A 24,569-nucleotide genomic window follows, 5' to 3' on the forward strand; every position below is an offset into this window, starting at 1 on the left:
CTAACTGTTCTCAATGTTCGTGTCATATAAAAGTGTGTAATTTTCCGAAGTGTAACTATTATTAACAAAATATAGTTTTTACATCTATAGTTTAAGTGAAAGGATCACTAAATATGTATACAGGGAAAATTAATGTAGTACTAAAACGTAGCGCTATAAGAACTACTGTTGTACTAACTACCTTAAACCGGATTTATATTAAGGTATTATGTGATAAATTGCACCATACTATTGACTGGTAACAACGACAACGTATAGTCGAAAATTATGGTATGACGTTTGGCACCCGCAGACCTGCCGATCCGGCTGTAGCTAGCAGCAAGTTGTAGGATAGTCAATCCAGTATAGATCTATACACAAACTCACGCTCTTCCTTCAAGAGACTCTGGCTACAACTCGGGTCATGACAATTAAGGCATGCTCCCATACAGTGGATCACAATTTTATTAGCGTATTAATGTAAGTGTAATGTAACGAACTGTTCTAGCTGTAATGTACGTGCTCTCTACCTAACAAGTATAGTAATGTAACCATTCTAGTATAGTTGTATATGTTCTTCTAGTAGTAAGTATTGACTCATGAATGAACTGACTCATAGTATGATATCGTGTTCTAGTAATAGTTCTAGTATCTTCCTGAACTACCCATATGGTAGTTTACTAGTAATCTAACTGGTACGTATGGACGTGGAGGTATACCCTTGCTACCCAAGGGCATCTGATGAACTAGAAGGGCCTTTTATGACTATATATGTACACATGATATATAATTAATAATTAATATTTAAACGACCTTCGGACGGGTACCCGAAATAGGGTGGATAGCCTTCCTAAGTCTTTTAAACATTTCTTATATAACCATACATATAGAGGCATGCAATTTATAATATAAAAGCATAAATAAGTTTTGTAAAACATTTGAACATGATTATTATCTTAATAATAGATCGAATTGATGTCAATCTATAAAACAATTTGAAGGCATGGGTTTGATAAAACAGTTTATTATAAGGAAACATTTGTTTGGAACACAATTGTAAATAAGTTTGAAATGTAATATACAGAGTAAAATGTACAGTGTAATAAGTATTTTAAAACATATAAAATGTTTATAAAAATCATTTGAAGGAAACTGTTTGGTAAAACGGCTAATGTGTAGTAAATCATTTGAATGTTGGATATTAATCACATGTGATTGATATAATAACTAGCAATATTCTACTTATTAATCACATGTGATTGATATAATAACTAGCATGATTCTACTTGTATCACCCCCCATAAAACATTTAAAAATAGTTTAAAACATTATTTAAGGGGTATGAACTCACCGGCAGTAAGGGATTGGAATTGAACGGACTGTTATCGTAAGGAAGGATTGGACAAGTGCTTAGTGTCAAGTGAAGACTTTAGACACACACAATGATCCTAATTACATATGAAGACATATGTATATAAATAGTTAGTGATTAAAACACTAATTATACAGGTATAAACATTTAAACGCGAGGAAAACACTTTTGGTCAAGTGCTAGGAGGCCAATGGGTCGCAACAAAGGAGTGCAATGCCCCTAATGGGAGTTTATGGTCTAATGGCCATATGTTTTGGAGTTTACGGCCCAGGGGAGTAAACTCCTGGTCGTATATGTTGGATTAATGTCTAAGTCCATAACTATAATTGGTAAGACTTGACCCGACCCGGCATGGTCCATTTGGGTTGCATACCATCATGCACTTGGATGAGAGAAATAAGACACTTATGGTTATTAATATATTATAAGTTCTAGTATATTAATAATAAGAATGATAAGATTATTTAATTAGTATTGATCAAGAATTAATCTAGGATTAATTAAGTGATCAAAAGAAGACTAATTAAATATATGGGTTGATTGTGTAAATCATCCATACTTGTATAGTGGGCTAATGCTCCATGGATAATCAAGTTGGGCTAAAATCCATAGGATGGTCCATGGATGATCCATGGTGTATTTGTACCCATGGATCATGGAAATGAAAGGCCATGTCAATTAGGGTTTACATGGTGTAACCCTAACTATATAAGCATCTTATTCTTGACCAAAATTGGCGACTAGTATGTGTGAAGTGGAAGGGCTAGCCGATTTTGATGAGTGTAGAATTCTCTCAAGTCATTCCAAGTGTTTTGATGATTGTGATTCCATTTGAGGTGTCACACTTGGGGCACTAGGCACTCAAGCTTCATGAAGACTTTCTACATCAAAGAGGTATGTATTCTATCTTGCTATAGTTTTGTTTTGTATGCTAGATTAGGATAATACCTTGGAAGTTCTTATTTGCATGTATAATAGAGAAAACATAGATCCAAGGTATTTAGGGTTGCATGTACACTTAGGAGTGTTAGAATGCTTAAAACCCAACAGTGGTATCAGAGCCTAGGCTTGTTTTCTCTTATACTTGTAATTAAAAGTTGGAAAAAGTCGAAAAACTTGCTGTCTGACGAATGGACTCGGCGAGTCCATGGGGGGGACTCGGCGAGTTCATGTGTATCATCAACCTACTCGGCGAGTAGGTTCATGCAACTCGGCGAGTAGGGTCGACAGAGTGCAGATTTTCGACTTTAGTTGCTGGAAATGGATTGGAAACATTACCCTAAACTGTTTTGGTACTTGAAAACTTGTTTTAGCTGGTGTAATGTTTTTGCTAATTCATTTACAACAACTAGTTATCAAAATTACAAAGTTTAATGTGATTTTGATTCTTGAAAGTGTTCATATTCATGTTCTTGTTCATATGAAGTTTAGATGATCATAGGAATTATTTGTAACCTATATGGTAGTCTAATTCTTGATCATAATGTGTTTTAATGGAGTCCATAACTTGTCCTCAAGTTATGGAAAACCAAAAGGCCCTTGGATTTAAAAAAAAAAACCATTAAAAGAACACAAGAGTTAGAAAAATGAAAAGTCCTCATTTTATTACTCTATTAAACTCATAAGTTACAAGAAATGAAAAGTTTTGAATAGTTTCAAAACTTGCCCTCAAGTTTTGGAGTTTGAAAAGTTTTCACTTATGAAGACTTTAATTCCAAGTTAGCCCTTAGAATTTTAAAAGTTAAAATTCAACCCTTATACTTTATAATATTATAAGTTAATAATATATATATGTATAAGAGTAAAGTCAGTCTTACCGCTAGTATGCCTCATTCACGAAGCCGGTCTATAAGGTGGGTATAAGGTTGTTGCCTATAAAATGGCAACTTAATGGGTGTCCACTCTCACCCACCGCTTGCTTGACTGGTGGAGGGTCGTTAGCCGAACGGGTTTGACAGGACTAGAATTCTCCCTTCATTAAAAGTATTAATGATAATACTAAGTAACTAAACTCTTAATAATACCCAATCTTAGTTACTTAGGAAAAATGTGAATAAGGTGCTAATCCATGAAATTACACTTTACACTTTGTCTAAGTCGTTAGTGGAGCGTGTGTGGTTAACCGGCACACTAACTTGGACTTAACAAGGTAGGTAAAGGGTGACTTAATATTTATCATAGTATCGATGGAGCGTGTGTGGTTAACCGGCACATCGATTGAGGGGTAATTTATTAAGGGTACCAAGTGATTTGCATGGTTACTTCACACCTTGTTTTGTGATCCTCGGCATCCCAGTCACAAAACCTGAAGGGCACACTCGAGATTGAAACATGCCTTTGAAAAGTTCAATGAATCTCAAAGATCTAGGAGTTTCAAAACCAATTAAAACCTAATAATACATTTCGTTTATCTTGGTGGAAATTGGTGAATCGTCATTCACCTACCTTCAAATATTTTATAGCTTGGATTACGGCATACCTCTTCTAAGTTATAAAATAGTTTGTTGGGTCCTAGCCTTAATATTTCATATTGGGTGTCATATTAAGGACTTTAAATCAACTATCTTGAATATCTCCCAAAAGATGTCTGTAATAAACATCTATGATCTTCCCAAATCTCTTGAAACAAGGTTTCCTAATGAGGATGATGTCCCATGGATATCATACTTCTTTCTCCTCCTCCAATTATTCTCCCTAACCCACAAGTTCTTGAAAAGTTTAAGGTCACTCAAGCCCTATTGGCAAGGCAAGGTCTAGGTGTGATCACATCTTGGAGATGTAGTCACATATTGACAAGCCGGGAGAGTTGGGTGTCAAAGTCTTGAGAAAGTTGGTGGTTCAATCACTTTGTAAGTCACATAGTGAGTTCTTTTGGAACACCTATGAAACAGACTATGACAAGACCCTTAATGATCTTATCTATTTGTTAAGATCAACTTCCTAAAACTTTATGGACATTGACAATGATGACATTGGATATCTAGTAAAGCTCTCTCATCCCGGTGGAAAGGGATCAGCCATAGTCAACTCGGTTGACCAAATGGTAAAGAGAAAAGTTAAGTCTGTGATAGTCTCGTGTACCATTATCAAAGGGTTCATATGTTTATATTGCCAAAGGAAGGGGCATTGGTCACGAAGCTGCCAAATTTACCTAAGGATGTTAAAGTCAATAAGTTTGACTTTACTTCAGGTAAATTCCACTATCTAACTCTGTTAAGTTTCTATTCTGAGATTCTTGATACATGATGTGACTGGGTCACATGGTGATGTTTTAAGAATCAAAGGAAAGTGAAGAAACTTAAAGAAAGAATATGCTGAATCTGATCGCGTAGATGGATTTCTATCGCATAGTTTGAAAAATCGGATTCTTGAGCTGCTTCTTAGGAGTTATGAGATATTGCTTAAGAAATAGATAACAACAAGTTTTCATATGGATTGTAAGGATAAGTTTTCCGCAAAGTTTTAAAATAAAAGAAAAAAAAATTTGATTTTATTTATTTTAAAATATCCTTACAATGGCATTTGAGGAAAAATTGTTGCTTATATAATTCCATTAATAGCAAGAGTGGAAATATGAAATTGATTCTTTCATTTGTGGTAATGTCTAAATTTACCAAATAAGGAAAGATTCTCATCACCCAAGTTTCAATTGGACCGGAACTTGGAATCATGCAAGTTGTATAGCATGATGAATGAGAACTTTCAAGTTTTGGAAAATTAAGACTAATTGCTTGTTCACATGGATGTGTGAGTCAAGTAAAGGACTAAGGGATCGAGTACACATTCTTGTGCACTGGTCAAATCCACCACAAAAAGATTGATAAAACTATTCGTCATAGTTTACTAAAGCACAGTAAATATGATTATACTTACAAGCTTAAGTGTAATTCTGAGACATTGGAAAAAGGTTCCAATGTATGGAAGAGCGAATAAGAAGAATCAATTTAGGCAGAAGGATAAAAGTTTCTCAAATCTAAAAAGATGGGAGAGTACTTTAGTATCAGCTTTTTTGATCATCTTAATGATTAAGAAACCATAGCACAATTAGTTCTCTAAGGAAATCTTAGTGCATTCTTATGACTAAGAAGAGGGATCTTGAATTGTTGAAATGGTTAAATCAAGAAGATGAGTCATACTTCGTTCCAATACAAGTCTTAGAGTCATACTCCAAGATTGTAACTTGAGTGACATGTCTCAAAAGAAGGTTTAAAACACTTGTCAAATGTAAGAGTAAAAGTTTTCTACTCTTTTACATTTGAAATTGGTAAGTTGTGATGTTTTGGATAAAACAAAGACCAACTTAGGCCAATTGTGTGAAGTGTTTGTCTTGATTACAATCCACACTATCTCTTGGATATTTGACAAGGGAGTCTTATAGGTCAAGAGGACAGTGGGAGTTTTAAAGGTCTTGAAATTCTCAAGAACTAATCAAGAATAAAACCTAAAGTTCTTCTCTAGCACACAATTTGAGGTTTATAATCTATTGTGTTGACATATACTGTGCCCATTCCAGTTGAAGTTGGCTTTGCATATGAGTTCTTAGAGTTCTCAATGTGTTGCATAACAACTTGGAAGCAATCGCATGACCTTGAGCTGCCAAGTGGCAAGAAGTTAAGATTGAGTTCAATCCATATGGTTTTGGAGTTGTCATTATCTTTGTCTTATGATTATGGTTTTGACGAATTCATATGGGTAGGAACTCATACACCATTAAATCTAAGTGTCATAAGGTTTCTCTCCGATTCATGAAAATGATGGTGAGGAAACACTTTCACTAAGTAGATTTTATCTAGATAGCAATTGTGACATTTGCATTCTCAAAGTCGTTAGTGGAGCGCGTGTGGTTAACCGGCACACTAATATGGACTTGTGAGAAGTGGCAAAAAGGTCTAACCATTATGATTACGGCATACCTCTTCATAATTGTTTAGACTCACAAGTGTGCTATCTAAGGGAAGGTGTATGATTTTGATAAAGTCTTATCAAAACAATCTAGTATCAGAAATCTGAACTTTGGTAAGAAAGTCAATGAAGTATTGATTTCTAGAAGTCCAGTTGATTTCTGGGTACATGTCAAAGCTAGTGGGAGCATAAGTGTTATGCTAATAATCATCATGTTAGTGGGAGCATGATAATTATGATAAGTATTGCAAGTTAGCAATGTTAATTATAGAAAACAAAAGGTTTCAATTGGGAAAAGTTGTTTTGCTATAATTAAGGGAGAGGAAATTATACTTCATCTCAAATCTATAAGCTTAGATCGTGAGGTTTTAATCATTTAGTCAAAGATATGTATATGAATTTGATGTTGGAATGGCTCAACATAAGGAAACATAAGGAAATTCTGTATATGGGTCCATTATTTGCGTTCTAAAATTCGATTATGATTACGGCATCCCTTTTCATAATCTGAATTATGAGAACTTGGCAAATTGAAATGGAAATGTTATAGCAAAAGACTGGTTTAGTCTTTATGTGAGACATCATGAATCGTGTCCCATATGCTTCGGATATAGGATCGATTACATGTGCTATATTCATCCTTTCTAAAATTTTCCAAATGCCTTGGGCATTAAGAAGGGAAAAGTTTAGAACTGGATATGACTAAAAGGATTAAACAATTGTCGAGGACAATCTAAGGTTTACCAAAGATTGCTTGCTCAAGGACAGTTGGAAGTATAGTGATAATTCTGGAAGGACCATATTGACATAGTCTGTAAGGAGGCAACTCTTGTTCAGAAGTGATGGTCAAAATGGAATCTGGAAATGTTTCAAAGTTAGAATTTCCAAATCTGTGTAAGATTAAGGAAACTTAATGCAAGAAGGATGTTTCCAAGAAGTTGATCTCCTTTGGAATTCTCTGTAATGATTGTTGCCAAGTCTTTGTGAGTTTGTGCATAATCGTTACAAGAGGATCAATGCATATAAGTTTAGAATCTAACAGATTTTAGTAAATGGCATGATTTTGGAATTCTTGCATTTGCGGTAAGGATTTGGGAGTGTGAAAAGAGAATCATTGAAGTTATGTTCAATTGATCTAGTTCACAAGGTAAAGATCATAGACAAACATAGTATTCATACTTGGTGTATGGCATGACTAGTGTTTAGAAAACATAGTGTACATGCTTGGAGCATGGGACAACTATTGTGTTAAATTCAAGAATAAAGTTGATAGCTGAAACAGTATACAATGAATAATGTGTAATCATATGGTGATAAATAAAAGCTGTTTTATTTATATTCATAAGTTCTGAGACCATATTGGATTCTATTATTATTGTGTTTCATTTTGCATGTTTTGACTTCCCGAATAAACTGGGTTATTCTTCTGGAATGACTAAGTTATTCAAACTATCCACAGTCGGTCATATGTTGGAAGTAGATATGAATTAAGACTGTCATGATGGGTTGTCGAGGTCTAAGGTGTTGGACAAGGCTACAACAATCATGAGTGCTCATGAGTTCTGAGTATTGGATTCAACCCGCGCTCATTGGAATCACTTCATGGATTTTATCATGAGTGATCATGAGACGATAATATCTTATATTCTTCAAACCTAAAGATATGAGTTGTTACTATGAGTTGATAGTACATTGATAGCACGAAAACGCATTTGGTAACTCGGTGCTATAAAACGTGCCTTTGTGTATGATTCAACAAGTAGTAGAACAAGCCATATGAGTCGAAGTTTATCCATTCCTTTTACCTTCGGGATAAAAGTGATATCTGTGGGCCCCTCGATGATTTGATGATGACAAATGGAAGTGCTCGGCCGGGCCAGGACTGATTTGATTTGTTCAATTAGTCAGTCGTCATAAATCGGAAATCGGGAAACAACAAATGGACAGAGAGAATGATTATAATCCATGTCTCAGTCCATATGATATCTAGAATGGAGGAATATATGATCCCTTATCTAATGGACAAGTCACTGACAAAGGTCAGAGTTCATCGACAAGGTCAGAGTTCGACAGAAGCTTTTGAGAGCTACGATTGCCGGTCGGTTCTTGAAGTCATTCGCAATAATAATTTTAGACTAATCCAAGTGGGAGACTGTTGGATTAATGTCTAAGTCCATAACTATAATTGGTAAGACTTGACCCGACCCGGCATGGTCCATTTGGGTTGCATACCATCATGCACTTGGATGAGAGAAATAAGACACTTATGGTTATTAATATATTATAAGTTCTAGTATATTAATAATAAGAATGATAAGATTATTTAATTAGTATTGATCAAGAATTAATCTAGGATTAATTAAGTGATCAAAAGAAGACTAATTAAATATATGGGTTGATTGTGTAAATCATCCATACTTGTATAGTGGGCTAATGCTCCATGGATAATCAAGTTGGGCTAAAATCCATAGGATGGTCCATGGATGCTCCATGGTGTATTTGTACCCATGGATCATGGAAATGAAAGGCCATGTCAATTAGGGTTTACATGGTGTAACCCTAACTATATAAGCATCTTATTCTTGACCAAAATTGGCGACTAGTATGTGTGAAGTGGAAGGGCTAGCCGATTTTGATGAGTGTAGAATTCTCTCAAGTCATTCCAAGTGTTTTGATGATTGTGATTCCATTTGAGGTGTCACACTTGGGGCACTAGGCACTCAGGCTTCATGAAGACTTTCTACATCAAAGAGGTATGTATTCTATCTTGCTATAGTTATTGTTTTGTATGCTAGATTAGGATAATACCTTGGAAGTTCTTATTTGCATGTATAATAGAGAAAACATAGATCCAAGGTATTTAGGGTTGCATGTACACTTAGGAGTGTTAGAATGCTCAAAACCCAACAGTATACTCTCAACCAAGTCCCTAGATGAAGTCTAACAATTATACAACTCATATGGTGAATTGCTTCAAGGCTTAAACAAGTGTTTGGGCTTCCTATTAACTCGTTGGAGGAGTTTACAGCCCTAGGACCATATTCCATTGAGTTTACGGCCGTAAACTCCCTTGGGAGGGTGATTATGGTGTTTTCAAGTCTCTAAATTATCTAGGAACTAAACTAGGCTTTTGTACTTGGCTTTAGAAGAGTTTATGGCACCATTTGGCACCATTTTATGGAGTTCACGGCCCTAGAACCTTTTGGGCCGTGAACACTTTACTCTTGGTGTTCTAAGTGTGTTAGCTAGTCCAAAACTCATTTAGGTACATGCCCAAATTAGTCTCTTGGCTTAAGGAAGGTTTTAAGGGAATTTGGCACTTAAACATGGAGTTCACGGCCCAAGAAGCTCCTTGGCCGTGAACTCACTTTCATCATGGTTTCTAATTGATTTTGGTGTCCTAAATATGAAATGAAGGCTCCTAGTTCGAGTTCTAAAGCTTTGAGGGTCATTGGAACCCTTTAGGACCTTAAAATGGAGTTTACTCCCCAAGTGTTCTTGGGCGGTAAACTCCCAAATCTTGGGGTATTAATCCGATTTTGATGTTTTCTAGTCATATACACACTAGCATACAAGTCTAAGGTAGTTAAAAATCACGGGGAAAGGACTAAGTAGCATTTAAGCCACATATTAGAGTTTACTCCCCAAGAACGTTCTTGGGCGGTAAATTCTCGAGTCTCACAGATTTGATATGTAATTGGTGTTTCTAAACACCATCTAACCTATATAACATAACTAGATCGAATTACTCACAATTTGGGATAAAAACCCGAAGATCCGTGAGAGAGAATTTTGACTTTTCTCTAAATGGAATTCAACTAATGAACTATTTGGTTCAGTTTTCTATATATAGTCCTGGGATTTTTGGCAGAAAATATTTCTATTCTCGGAATGAACTCTAATATCCTAGAGTATTGGAACAACAGTGTTGCACAAAACTCTAGTGCATCCACTCTCCTAATATCTCCTTAAGTGTAATATCCTGAAAACTGGCAAACTTATACTCGAAATCTGAGTTTTCACTATAACTGTTCTACATCTATTGGCTTGATATGGTTTGTTCAGAATAGAAATTTCGGGTTGTCACAGTATAACACTTGTATAAGGTGTTTAGCATGTCCTAGAGTGTCTTAACTTTGTTTATTAGTTGTTTAAAGACTAATTGTATATATACATATATCGTTATATGTTATTAGCATCTTTGTGCGTGTCTAAGTCTTTACTTGACACCAAGCACTTATCCGACACTTCCTTCTGATCCACTTACCGCAGGTGAGTTCATATCCCTTAATCAATGTTTTAAACTGTTTTTAAATGTTTTATGGGTGGATACAAGTAGATTTATGCTAATTATTATATCAATCACATGTGATTAATAAGCAGCATTCAAATGATTGGCTACTCATTAGCCGTTTTACCAAACAGTTTCCTTCAAATGTCTTTCATAAACACTTTATGTGTTTAAAACTCCTTATTTCTCTGTACATTTTAGTCTGTATAGTACTTTTCAAACTTAATTACAATTGTGTTTCAAACAAATGTTTCTTTATACTAAACCGTTTTATCAAACCCATGCCTTCAAAACCATTTTATAAATCGACATCAAGTCGATCTTTTCTTAGAAAATATTTATGTTCAAAGGTTTTACAAAACTTATTTTATGCTTTTATATTATAAATTGCATACCTATATATGTATAATTATATAAGAAATGTTTAAAGGACTTATGAAGGCTATCCACCCTATTTCCTTTTTGCGCTTGAGATGTGGTCTGGTGGGATATCGAGTACTCATCCGAAGGTCGTTTAAATATTAGTTATATAAAATATGTACATATATAGTCATAAAGGCCCTTCCAGTTCATCCCATGCGCTTGGGTAGCAAGGGTATACATCCATGACCATACGTACCAGTTAGGTTACTAGTAAACTAACATACGGGTAGTTTAGGAAGATACTAGAACTATTACTAGAACGCGATACCATACAATGAGTCAGTTCATTCATGAGTCAATACTTGCTAGATAGAGAGCACGTACACTACAGCTAGAACATTACAGTACATTACCATACTTCCTAGATAGAGAGCACGTACACTACAGCTAGAACATTATAGTACATTACTATACTTGCTAGATAGTGGGAGAACACACATTACAGCTAGGACACGTAGAACTTTTCCGTACATTACATATACATTAATACGTTGACATAATTGTGATCCATTATATCGGAGCATGCCTTAAACGTCATGGCCCGAGTTGTAGCCATAATTCTCTTGAAGGGAGAGCGTGAGTTTGCGTATAGATCTATACTAGATTGACTATCCTACACCTTGCTGCTAGCTACAGCCGGACCTGCAGGTCTGCGGGTGCCAAACATCATTCCTTTTTACGACCATACTTAAGTCGTTGTTACCACTCAATAGTATGGTGCAGTTAATCACATGATGCCTTAATATAAATCTGGTTTAAGGTAGTTAGTACAGCAGTAGTTCTTACAGCACTACACTACAGTAGTACATTAATTTTCCCTTTACATATATTTAGTGATATTTTCACTTAATCCTTAAATGTAAAACTATATTTTGTTAATGATAGTTACACTTGGAAAATTACACACTTTTCCAAGAAACGTACATTCAGAGAAGTTAGGTCTTGGTAGAAGACTACATTCAGAGCAGTTAGGTCTTGGTAGAAGACACCTTCATATAATAGTAGGAATCATAGGGATTTCTAGAGTTTTCAAACATTTACAGTTGTTTTACAAACATTTTTATACTTACAGTTCATATACACTTTCAATACTTACAATTCATATACTTACAAATTCATACATACAAATACTTACAAATTCTTACATACCAATTTATACATACAAATACTTACTTACAAATTAAGACACTAAAATACTTATGATCTCACCAGCTTTAAGATGATACTCGCTTTCAAAATTACTTGTATCCTCAGGTCATCTATAGACAGGTATAGATGCAAGGTTTAGAGAAGATGGAGCTCGTTCAAGACTCATCTTTCATTTTGATTTATGCTTTAGTGTCTATTATAATTTGACAGAACACACTTGTATCCTAATTATTTTATTAATGCAATGGATGATGTTGTTGCTTGTTTATACTTTACATTGTTGTGATACTGTACATGACGTCCTCCGCCCCAAAACGTTTCCGCCGTTCTTGGTTTTTTGGGTGTGACAGCAGGCAGTTAGTTAACGGGGGTGTTATCCTCCGAGTCACAGGAGGCCACATCTCATGTTAATTGGACGAGGTCCCCACAATCCGTTAGGAGCAGGTATAAAAGGATTTCTTCCGCCTCAAGGAAAGGATCCATCTTCTCTCTCAAAAACATTACCCTAAAATGACCTCTCCCAAAATTCTAACTTGATCGTCGGAGTGATATCCCGGGAGAACACCCGGGTGTCCTTTAACGGTTCTTTTGTGTTTGTGTTCTCAGGAAAGCCACCACGACAGATTCATAATTCATCATCCAAACCCCTGTTGAACATGTCATGACATTTGGCGCCATCTAGACATATCCTCGGTGTGATACAGCCAATAAACGATGCTGGTTCTCTGCAAAAGGGGATCTAAACCCAACAACATTAAGGGATGGTAATATAAGATTTGTTCAAAATACCGCTAATGTTAGACAATGACCATCATCGCGAGTGTAGAAAACAAAACCCATTACAGGTGCTAAGGGAAGAGGTCCCGCCGATTACGGCAGAAATAGTAGACCCAATACTCCAGAGAAGTTTTCGGCAACTATCACCAGATGTTCCATCACCTCATGTGATGTTATTGCATCCCAATCTATTGCAAACAAATCCATTTGACGGAAAATAGGTACTCACCATCTCTAACTCTCGTAAGAGGAACACACCTCACTACGCAGAATACGAGATTGAGGCACTCTCGAGAAAGCTAATCAACATTAGCTTCTCGAGCAGCAATCCCAGACCATCGAACTGGGATCCATGAGACCCACTCCTTATATCTAGATTCATTCGCAACACAGAAAGTCCATCGAATATACATTGACAACAGTAGTTACTCCGATATACTCTATGAGCATTTTTTCCGTCAGCTACAGCCCCCAACTGGTGGACCATTGTTAGGATTCACCAGCACAACTTGTAGCCATTAGGCACTATTCGACAGCCCTTAACATCAGCCAGTCACGATGAGAAGGACCAAATCACAAGAACGATGGAATTCTATGTGATCCGTTACCTAGCAGAACCCAATATTCTGCTCGGACGATCGGTAGTGTCCTTACTGCACCTCATGCCATCGACAATCCACAACATCGTTAAATTTAACACATGCTAGGGATCAATGATGGTCCTCGCCACAAACACTAGGGCAAAACATTGCCATTAGATCATAGCCACCCAGAGCTTTTATACGCACCAAAGAAGTCCAAGGAGGGATATTCCACCGAATAACACTATATAAACATGGAATATCTAGAACAGCTTGTGCGAATAGGCGCTTACCTATCAGACGAGACCAGGGTACGACTGGTAGCACTCCTCATGCAATACTCCACCGTTTTCGGCTGGAAACGAACAAATCTGACCTGCATTGATAGTCAGGTTATACAACACAGCCTTAATGTCACGCACAGATGCAATCCGATTAAACAAAAAATGAGAGGCCAAGAGGCAGAATGGAACATGTCAATAAATGTAGAGGTGGTTGATTTGGTGAACGCCGACATCCTCAGGTAAGTGATGTTCCCAACATGGATCGCAAATCCCATTATGTTAAAGAAAGCCAATGGGTCATGGCGAATGTGCACTGATCACTCGGACCTTAATAATTTCTGCCTAAAGGATTGTTATCCTCTCCCGGATATTGATCAGAAGATTCAATCACTCAAAGGCTTTCAACTCAGAATTTTCCTTGACGTGTGTAAGGGCTACCAGTAAGTACAAATGAAACGAGGGGACGAAGAAAAAACCTCCTTCCACACCAAAAAAGGCACCTTTTGCTACCAGACAATGCCATTTGGACTCAAAAACGTTGGTGCTACTTATCAAAGGCTCATGTACAAAATATTCGCCAATCAAATTGGTAAGAATATCGAAGTCTATGTCAATGACATGGTAATTAAAAGTTGCAATGAAGAAGCATTACTCCTCGATGTTGAAGAAACTTTCCAAATGATAGCTAAAGCGAAGATGAAGTGAAACCCAGCGAAGTGCACTTTCGGAGTAAAGGAAGGGCAATTCATTGGGTATCAGATATCCAAGGAAGGAATTTTGCCCAATCCCACCAAAATCTAGGAGTTTCTTGAGTCAAAAACTCCCCAAAACCTCAAGGGAATACAAGAGATCAACGGTAGATTGATGGCGTTCAGATGATTCATCACTAAATCCGCAAAAAAGATAAGTGATCCCCCTGTACTAAACACTAAAAGGGTGCATACAAAAAAAAGCAAATCAGGTGGACAGACAAAGCAGATGCAGAATTGCAACATTTAAAGGACGCCCTACACCAACTATCGGTTCTCGCCTGCCCGCTGCCTAGGGAAACACTACAGATGTGTTTGGCAGCTTCCGAAGAAGCTATCTCCTTTGTGTTAGCGGTAGAGAGAGAAGGTAAGCAGGTTCCCATCCATTTTGTTAGTAGGGCCCTACAAGGACCAGAGGCCAACTACACAGCCTTAGAAAAACTAGTCCTCGCTAGGGTATACGCCGTCAGGAAAGTGCTCTAAGGCCGTCATGTATTTTCATGCCCACAAGGTGGATGTTCTGACCAGTTACACAATCAAGCATGCGCTGCTAAGGCCGGAAAAGTCCAGGCGACTAGCCAAGTGGGACATAAAGTTATGAGAACATGATATCCAATATCACCCCTAGACTAGCATCAAGGCCAAAACCCTCCCAGACTTACTGGTTGAAATTCCTTATACCATTAAGTGAGTGCCAACGACGATCTCCATCGACCCACTTGAGCCTGAAGCTGGAAAAGAACTCCGGACTCTATACACCGATGGTGCAGTAGGCAAGGAAGGTTTTGGCATGGGCCTGATCCTGCAAACCCCTAAGGGTGAAGAGATCACCTACGCACTGCGATTCAAATTCCAAGTATCAAACAACAAGGCAGAGTATGAGGCTATCTTAGAAGGACTGAGGCTAGCCAAAGAGGGTGGCGCAAAACAACTAACGGCTCTGAGTGATTTGTTACTTGTCACAAACTAGATAAACGAAACATACGAAGAAAAGGACCCTACAATGCAGAAATACCTAGACACATTTCATAATTTAGCTAGCACATTCAAAAGATTTTCAGTAAAACAAATCTCCCGGGGGAAAAATGCAAAGACAGACGCCCTCAACAAGCTGGCCTCTTCTTCGTACGACCACCTCATAGAAAAAGTGTTGGTTGAAGTACTCCCGAAAAGAAGTATCGATAACCAAAAGGTCAATACAATATCGGCCCCTCCAGAATGGACCAAACCCTTTGTCGACTACTTACTCCATGACACGCTTCCGGACGACCTAGAGGAGGCGAGAAAAGTCAAAATCAGAGCACCGCATTTTCCAATCAGGGACAATTACCTCTACCGAAGAGGATATTTAAGCCCACGGCTCAAGTGCATCTTTAAAACAGAAATGCAGACATTCCTCGAAGAAAGCCATTCTGGGGACGCCGCAGCACACAAAGGCGCTCGCGCACTCAAAGGAAAAATATTCGGCCTAGGGGTACATTGGCCGGACATATACAATGATGTCGTAGCCCTAACAAAAAATTGCAGAGAGTGCCAAGCATTCGCTCTTTCTAAAATCAACCGACCATACCATTAACCAGGATCACTATCCCTTGGCCTTTCCATCAATTGGGGATTGATATAGTAGCTCCTCTCCCACTGGCACCGGGGGATGTGAAGTTTTTGCAGGTGGTCATGGATTATTTTACCAAATGGATATAGGCGAAACCACTAACCTCCATCACTGGCAAGCAGATGATCAAATTTAGGACCAAGAAAATCTTGGCCCGTTTTGGAACTCCTAGGATCCTCATAAGTGACAACAACACTCAATTTGAAGGAGGTCCCTTCAAGGAGTGGTGCGAAGACAAATGAATCCATCGCATGTTCACATCAGTAGAGCATCCTCAGGCCAACGAACAAACTAAGATATCAAACAAAACCATCGTCAATGGTTTGAAAAAAAGGTTACTCAGATCAAAGTCCATTTAGGTGAATGAACTCTCGACCATGATGTGGTCATATCATAACACAGCAAGGTGAAGTACATGCAAAATGTCATTCAGTCTAACCTATGGGACAGAAGCAGTCCTCCCATTAGAGATAGTGGTTGGCTCCCTACGAACATATAGCTTCGAGTAGGAAGCTAACGAAAAAGAACGATGCCAGGACCTAGATATGCTAGATGAAAAACGTGAGGCGGCACAGCTGCGCCACGCACTGTACAAATCAAGAATGGAGAACTGTTACAACCGCCAAGTCCGGGTCAAGAACTTCAAAGTTGGAGAATAAGTGCTAAGAAAGAATGAGTCTAGCCATCCTGAACCATTTGGGAAACTCAGTGTCATGTGGGAAGGACCATACAAAATCATGGAAGCCCATAAGAATGGTGCTTATATCCTAGAAGCTCAGGACGGGCATGCCATTCCAAGAACCTGGAATGCGCAGGGCCTGCGTCACTTTTACTCTTAAAACGAGTGTTAAGGGTAGAACAATGCTAATAAAGGCATTTTGTATTAGTTTTAATATGTAAATGTAATCATCAAAATTACTTTACTACTTTCAATCTTATTACACTCTTAACAAAACAGGAGTATACAGACAGGGCAATTCAGATGCTCCTTAGTTTCAAGCTTGAAAAACAAAACAAAGAGGCAGCATACATTTACCGTGTGGCAACAAGGACAGATCATCCAACGTCACACGAGCGAAATCGTTAGAAGGAAGCAGTTAGGGAGTTCGCATATAGAAGGCTCATAACCTTCCTCCCAAAACATGTTCATCATTTACGTCATAGCAAACATACAAAAGAACATGTGACATGAGATTAGAAGGCTCATAACCTTCAACCAATAAAAAAGAAGCATAATCGGGTGAGCCTCAAGATTATGATCTTGGCTACACCTAGGGTCTTTAAGCAGCAAATGAGAACAAATTTCTCAAAGACCAGCTTGTCTAAAGCATAAAGAGTTCACCAATAATAGAACTCAAACCAGGGGTGCAAGAAAACCCAACGTAAATACCATGTGATGGCCAACATAAACCATACATAAAGCAACCAAACAAGAGAATATGTATGGTAACAACAAATATTCATACCCATAAATATAAAGAAAAAATTGTCAGGTTACCGGACTCCCGGACTTTCAGGCTGCCCCTAAGGGCAACAAAGACAAAAAAAAAAGAACTAGAAAAATTGTTCACTGACATTACATCACAACAAATCAAAGAAACAATGCTACTTGTGGGCAAGGGTATTACCATCACGAGGAGAAGAGCTTGGGACATGGCCCAATCCATCGCTCTGAGCATCTTGGCAAAGGTCACGAAGCCTGGCTATATCCAGACCACCCAGGCGAAGATAGCCAGTAAAGTCTGTTTCAATAAAAGCAGCCACGACATATTCCGTCACGTGAACCTTGGTGGCCACATCCACCTCAACCTCCGAGCTAAACTCCCCGATGATCACCAGCTCCTTAGCAGCCCTCTTTCCCTACTCCACTCCTGCCATCACACAAGCCATCCACACCTAAGCCCAACCTTGGAGAAACTGGGGGCTCTCGATTAACCTATCCACCACCCGGCTAAGCCCGTCACTAAGGATCCATGAAATACCCTTCTCCAGCGCTCCCCTCTCGGTGTTCTCAGCAACCAAATCAACCTCCAGTTCTGCCGTCCGCCAGCTCAGACTGGCGTCCTCCAAACTCAGGGCCCCGACACGATCGTTCAGGCTCCCCACCTCTTCCTCCAGCTTCGCCACTTGATTCGCCAAGTTTGCCCTCCCGAGCAGCGCCACCTCCTGCCTAGCCTCCCAGCTGCTCTTGTCGGCTTCTAACGTCGCCACCTAGGTTTCAGATCTTCGCATTCATTTCCCTGTTGGATTAATGTCTAAGTCCATAACTATATTTGGTATGTACTTGACCCGACCCGACATGGTCCATTTGGGTTGCACTTCACCGACACAATTTATATGGATAATCTTTTGAGAATAGTATGTTTATGATTAATATTAATATATTATAAGTTCTAATATATTAATATGGAATCATATTATTTAATTAGTATTGATCAAGAATTAATTTATAATTAATTAAGTGATCAAAAGGAACTAATTAAATATGGACTCTTATATATATGGAACGGGCCAAGTTCATTTAGGTTGGGCTAAGCTTTCATGGATAGTCCATGGAGTGTTTAACCCATGGATCCTAGGAAATGAAAGGTCATGGGTATTAGGGTTTAACCCTAATCCTCCATACTATATAAAGATGTCTTTGGTTGGTGAAATTGGCACTAGTGTGGATACACTAAAGAAGGGCTAGCCAATTTCACTAGAGAGAACCAAGTAATCATATTCTCTAAAAGTATTCCAAGGTGTCTTGGTGATTTGTGATTCCACTTGAGGCTTCCACACTATTAGGGCTAAGCTCTTAAATCTTGAAGACATCAAGCTACATCAAGAGGTATGTATTCTATCTTGTTACATTCATTGTTTTTGTATGCTAGATTAGGATAATACCTTGGAAGTTCTTATTTGCATGTATAATAGAGAAAACATAGATCCAAGGTATTTAGGGTTGCATGTACACTTAGGAGTGTTAGAATGCTCAAAACCCAACAGTGGTATCAGAGCCTAGGCTTGTTTTCTTGTTATACCTGCAATAGAAGCTGAAAAAACGAATTTGGTGCTGTCTGATCATCAGACTCGGCGAGTCCATCAGAGGACTCGGTGAGTCCATGCCTAAAATGTGATCAATTCGATCTAACTCGCCGAGTTGGTTCATGCACTCGACGAGTTGGACCCCCAGACATCATATTTTCGAGTTTTTGGCTAGAAATGGACTAGGAACATTACCCTAAGTTATTTTTGAACTTATAAACTTGTTTTTGATGTGGTAATGTTCATGCTAATCCATTTTCAAAGATAATTGTCAATAGATTCATGTTTTGTATTAGTTTAAGGTTTAGACTAATTACATGAAAAAGTTTGATTTGAATTATCTTGTACTTATGAGTTGCTTAGATTAATAGAAAAGTTAATTGAAATAGTTGTTTTCAATCCATTTTAATCTAAGAGTTGAGTATAAAATGTGTTTGTGTAACTTGTCCTCAAGTTACATGAAGAGTCACATTAAAGACTCATAAAACTCATAAAAGTTGGCAATGGTTACAAAATGAAGACTCTTCTGTCATTGAATAATTTTTTATGACTCCATAACTTGTCCTCAAGTTATGGAAGTTCAAGAGTCACTTCACTAAAGAAAAATATGTAACCATAATTAAATCCATAAGTTATAAAATAAAGAAAAAGTTAGTTCTTTTATTAGTTTAAAGTCTTCCATAACTTGTCCTCAAGTTATGGAACTTGAAGAGTTTTTGGATTAAAACTACTTTAAACACATAAGTTATGGAATTAATTAGTTTTGAATAGTTTCAAAACTTGCCCTCAAGTTTTGGAATTTGAAAAGTGTTCCTTATGAATACTTTAATTCCAAGTTAGCCCTTAGAATTTTAAAAGTTAAAATTCAACCTTTATACTTTATAATATTATAAGTTAATAATATATATATATGTATAAGAGTAAAGTCAGTCTTACCACTAGTACGCCTCATTCACGAAGCCGGTCTATAAGGTGGGTATAAGGTTGTTGCCTATAAAATGGCAACTTAATGGGTGTCCACTCTCACCCACCGCTTGCTTGACTGGTGGAGGGTCGTTAGCCGAACGGGTTTGACAGGACTATAATTCTCCCTTCATTAAAAGTATTAATGATAAATACTAAGTAACTAAACTCTTAATAATACCCAATCTTAGTTACTTAGGAAAATGTGAATAAGGTGCTAATCCATGAAATTACACTTTACACTTTGTCTAAGTCGTTAGTGGAGCGTGTGTGGTTAACCAGCACACTAACTTGGACTTAACAAGGTAGGTAAAGGGTGACTTAATATTTATCATAGTATCGATGGAGCGTGTGTGGTTAACCGGCACATCGATTGAGGGGTAATTTATTAAGGGTACCAAGTGATTTGCATGGTTACTTCACACCTTGTTTTGTGATCCTCGGCATCCCAGTCACAAAACCTAAAGGGCACACTCGAGATTGAAACATGCCTTTGAACAGTTCAATGAATCTCAAAGATCTAGGAGTTTCAAAACCAATTAAAACCTAATAATACATTTCGTTTATCTTGGTGGAAATTGGTGAATCGTCATTCACCTACCTTCAAATATTTTATAGCTTGGATTACGGCATACCTCTTCTAAGTTATAAAATAGTTTGTTGGGTCCTAGCCTTAATATTTCATATTGGGTGTCATATTAAGGACTTTAAATCAACTATCTTGAATATCTCCCAAAAGATGTCTGTAATAGACACCTATGATCTTCCCAAATCTCTTGAAACAAGGTTTCCTAAATGAAGATGATGTCCTTTGGAAATCATACTTCTTTCACCTCCTCCAATTATTCTCCCCAACCCACGAGTTCTTGAAAAGTTTAAGGTCACTCAAGCCCTATTGGCAAGGCAAGGTCTAGGTGTGAACACATCTTGGAGATGTAGTCACATATTGACAAGCCGGGAGAGTTGGCTGTCAAAGTCTTGAGAAAGTTGGTGGTTCAATCACTTTCTAAGTCACATAGTGAGTTCCTTTGGGACACCTATGAAACAGACTATGACAAGACTCTTAATGATCTTATCTAAGATCAACTTCCTTAAAACTTGATGGACATTGAAAATAATGACATTGGGTATCTAGTAAAGCATTCTCTTCCCAATGGAAAGGGATCGGCCATAGTCAACTCGGTTGTTTATATTGCCAAAGAAAGGGGCATTGGTTGCGAAGCTGCCAAATTTACCTAAGGATGTTAAAGTCAATAAGTTTGACTCTACTTCAGGTAAAGTCCACTATCTAACTCTGTTAAGTTTCTATTCTGAGATTCTTGATACATGATGTGACTGGGTCACATGGTGATGTTTTAAGAATCAAAGAAAAGTGAAGAAACTTAAAGAAAGAATATGCTGAATCTGATCGCGTAGATGGATTTCTATCGCATAGTTTGAAGATCGGATTCCTGAGCTACTTCTTAGGAGTTATGAGATATTGCCTAGGAATAGATAACAACAAGTTTTCATTTGGATTGTAAGGATAAGTTTTTCCGCAAAGTTTTAAAATAAAATAAAGTTTTTGATTTTATTTATTTTAAAATATCCTTACAATGGCATTTGAGGAAAAATTGTTGCTTACATGATTCCATTAAGAGCAAGAGTGGAAATATGAAATTGATTCTTTCATTTGTGGTAATGTCTAGATTTAGCAAATAAGGAAAGATTCTCATCACCCAAGTTTCAATTGGACCGGAACTTGGAATCATGCAAGTTGTATAGCATGATGAATGAGAACTTTCGAGTTTTGGAAAAATTAAGACTAATTACTTGTTCACATGGATGTGTGAGTCAAGTAAAGGACTAAAGGATCGAGTACACATTCTTGTGCACTGATTAAGTCCACCACAAAAGTTTGATAAGACTATTCGTCATAGTTTACTAAAGCTCAGTAAATATGATTATACTTACATGCTTAAGTGTAACTCTGAGACATTGGAAAAAAGGTTCCAATGTAAGGCAGAGCGAATAAGAAGAATCAAATTAGGCAGAAGGATAAAAGTTTCTCAAATCTAAAAAGATGGGAGAGTACTTTAGTATCAGTTTTGTGATCATCTTAATGATTAAGAAACCATATCACAATTAGTTCTCTAAGGAAATCTTAGTGCATTCTTATGACTAAGAAGAGGGATCTTGAATTGTTGAAATGGTTAATCAAGAAGATGAGTCATACTTCGTTCCAATACAAGTCTTAGATTCATACTCCAAGATTATAAGTTGAGTGATATGTCTTAAAGAAGGTTTAAAACACTTGTCAAATGTAAGAGTAAAAGTTTTCTACTCTTGAACATTTGAAATTGGTAAGCTGTGATGTTTTGGATAAAACAAAGACCAACTAAGGCCAATTGTGTGAAGTGTTTGTCTTGATTAGAATCCGCACTATCTCTTGGATGTTTGACAAGGGAGTCTTATAGGTCAAGAGGACAGTGGGAGTCTTTAAGGTCTTGAAAGTCTCAAGAACTAATCAAGAATAGAACCTGAAGTTCTTTACTAGCACACAACTTGAGGTTCATAACCTATCGTGTTGACATATTCTGTGCCCATTCTAGTTAAAGTTGGCTTTGCATATGAGTTCTTAGAGTTCTCAATTTGCTGCACGACAACTTGGAAGCAATGGCAGGCCCTTGAGCTGCCAGGTGGCAAGAAATTAAGATTGAGTTCAATCCATATGAGTTTGGATTTGTCATTACCCTTGTCCTGTGACTAAGGTCTTGAAAATTCACATGGATAAGAACACATACACCATTAAATCTAAGTGTCATAAGGTTTCTCTCCGATTCATGAAAATGATGGTGAGGAAACACTTTCACTAAGTAGATTTTAGCTAGATAGCAATTGTGATATTTGCATTCTCAAAGTCGTTAGTGGAGCGTGTGTGGTTTACCGACACACTAACCTGGACTTGTGAGAAATGGCAAAAAGGTCTAACCATTATGTTTACGGCATACCTCTTCATAATTGTTTAGACACACAATTGTGCTATCTAAGGGAAGGTGTATGATTTTGATAAAGTCTTATCAAAACAATCTAGTATCAGAAATCTGAACTTTAGTAAGAAAGTCAATGAAGTATTGATTTCTAGAAGTCCACCTGATTTCTGGGTACATGTCAAAGCTAGTGGGAGCATAAGTGTTATGCTAATAATCATCATGTTAGTGGGAGCATGATAATTATGATAAGTATTACAAGTTAGCAATGTTAATTATAGAAAACAAAAGTTTCAATTAGGAAAAAGTTGTTTTGCTATAATTAAGGGAGAGGAAATTATACTTCATCTATTGCAAGTTAGCAATGTTAATTATAGAAAACAAAAGTTTCAATTGGGAAAAAGTTGTTTTGCTATAATTAAGGGAGAGGAAATTATACTTCATCTCAAATCTATAAGCTTAGATCGTGAGGTTTTAATCATTTAGTCAAGGATATATATGAATTTCATGTTGGAATGGCTCAACATAAGGAAATTCTGTATATGGGTCCATTATTTGCGTTCTAAAATTCGATTATGATTACGGCATCCCTTTTCATAATCTGAATTATGAGAACCTGGCAAATAGAAATGGAAATGTTATAGCAAAAGACTGGTTTAGTCTTTATGTGAGACATCATGAATCGTGTCCCATATGCTTCGGATATAGGATCGATTACATGTGCTATATTCATCCGTTCTAAAATTTTCCAAATGCCTGGGGCATTAAGAAGGGAAAAGCTTTAGAACTGGATATGACTAAAAGGATTAAACAATTGTCAAGGAAAATCTATGGTTTACCAAAGATTGGTTACTCAAGGACAGTTGGAAGTATAGTGATAATTCTGGAAGGACCATATTGACATAATCTGTAAGGAGGCAACTCTTGTTCAGAAGTGATAGTCAAAATGGAATCTGGAAATGTTTCAAAGTTAGAAATTTCAATCTGTGTAAGATTAAGGAAACTTAATGCAAGAAAGATGTTTCCAAGGAGTTGATCTCCTTTGGAATACTCTGTAATGATTGTTGCCAAGTCTTTGTGAGTTTGTGCATAATCGTTACAAGAGGATCTATGCATATAAGTTTAGAATCTAACAGATTTCAGTAAATGGCATGAATTTGGAATTCTTGCATTTGCAGTAAGGATTTGGGAGTGTGAAAAGAGAATCATTGAAGTTATCTTCAATTGATTTAGTTCACAAAGTAAAGGTCATAGACAAACATAGTATGCATACTTGGTGTATGGCATGACTAGTGTTGAAGAAAACATAGTGTACATGCTTGGAGCATGGGACAACTATTGTTTTAAATTCAAGAATAAAGTTGATAGCTGAAACAGTATACAATGAATAATGTGTAATCATATGGTGATAAATAAAAGGTGTTTTATTTATGTTCAAAGGGTTGATACCATATTGGATTCAATTATTATTGTGTTTCACTTTGCATGTTT

The sequence above is a fragment of the Lactuca serriola genome, chromosome 9 (genome assembly GCF_051521515.1).
Source record: "Lactuca serriola cultivar US96UC23 chromosome 9, Lser_US96UC23_V15, whole genome shotgun sequence".
Classification (NCBI taxonomy): domain Eukaryota; kingdom Viridiplantae; phylum Streptophyta; class Magnoliopsida; order Asterales; family Asteraceae; genus Lactuca; species Lactuca serriola.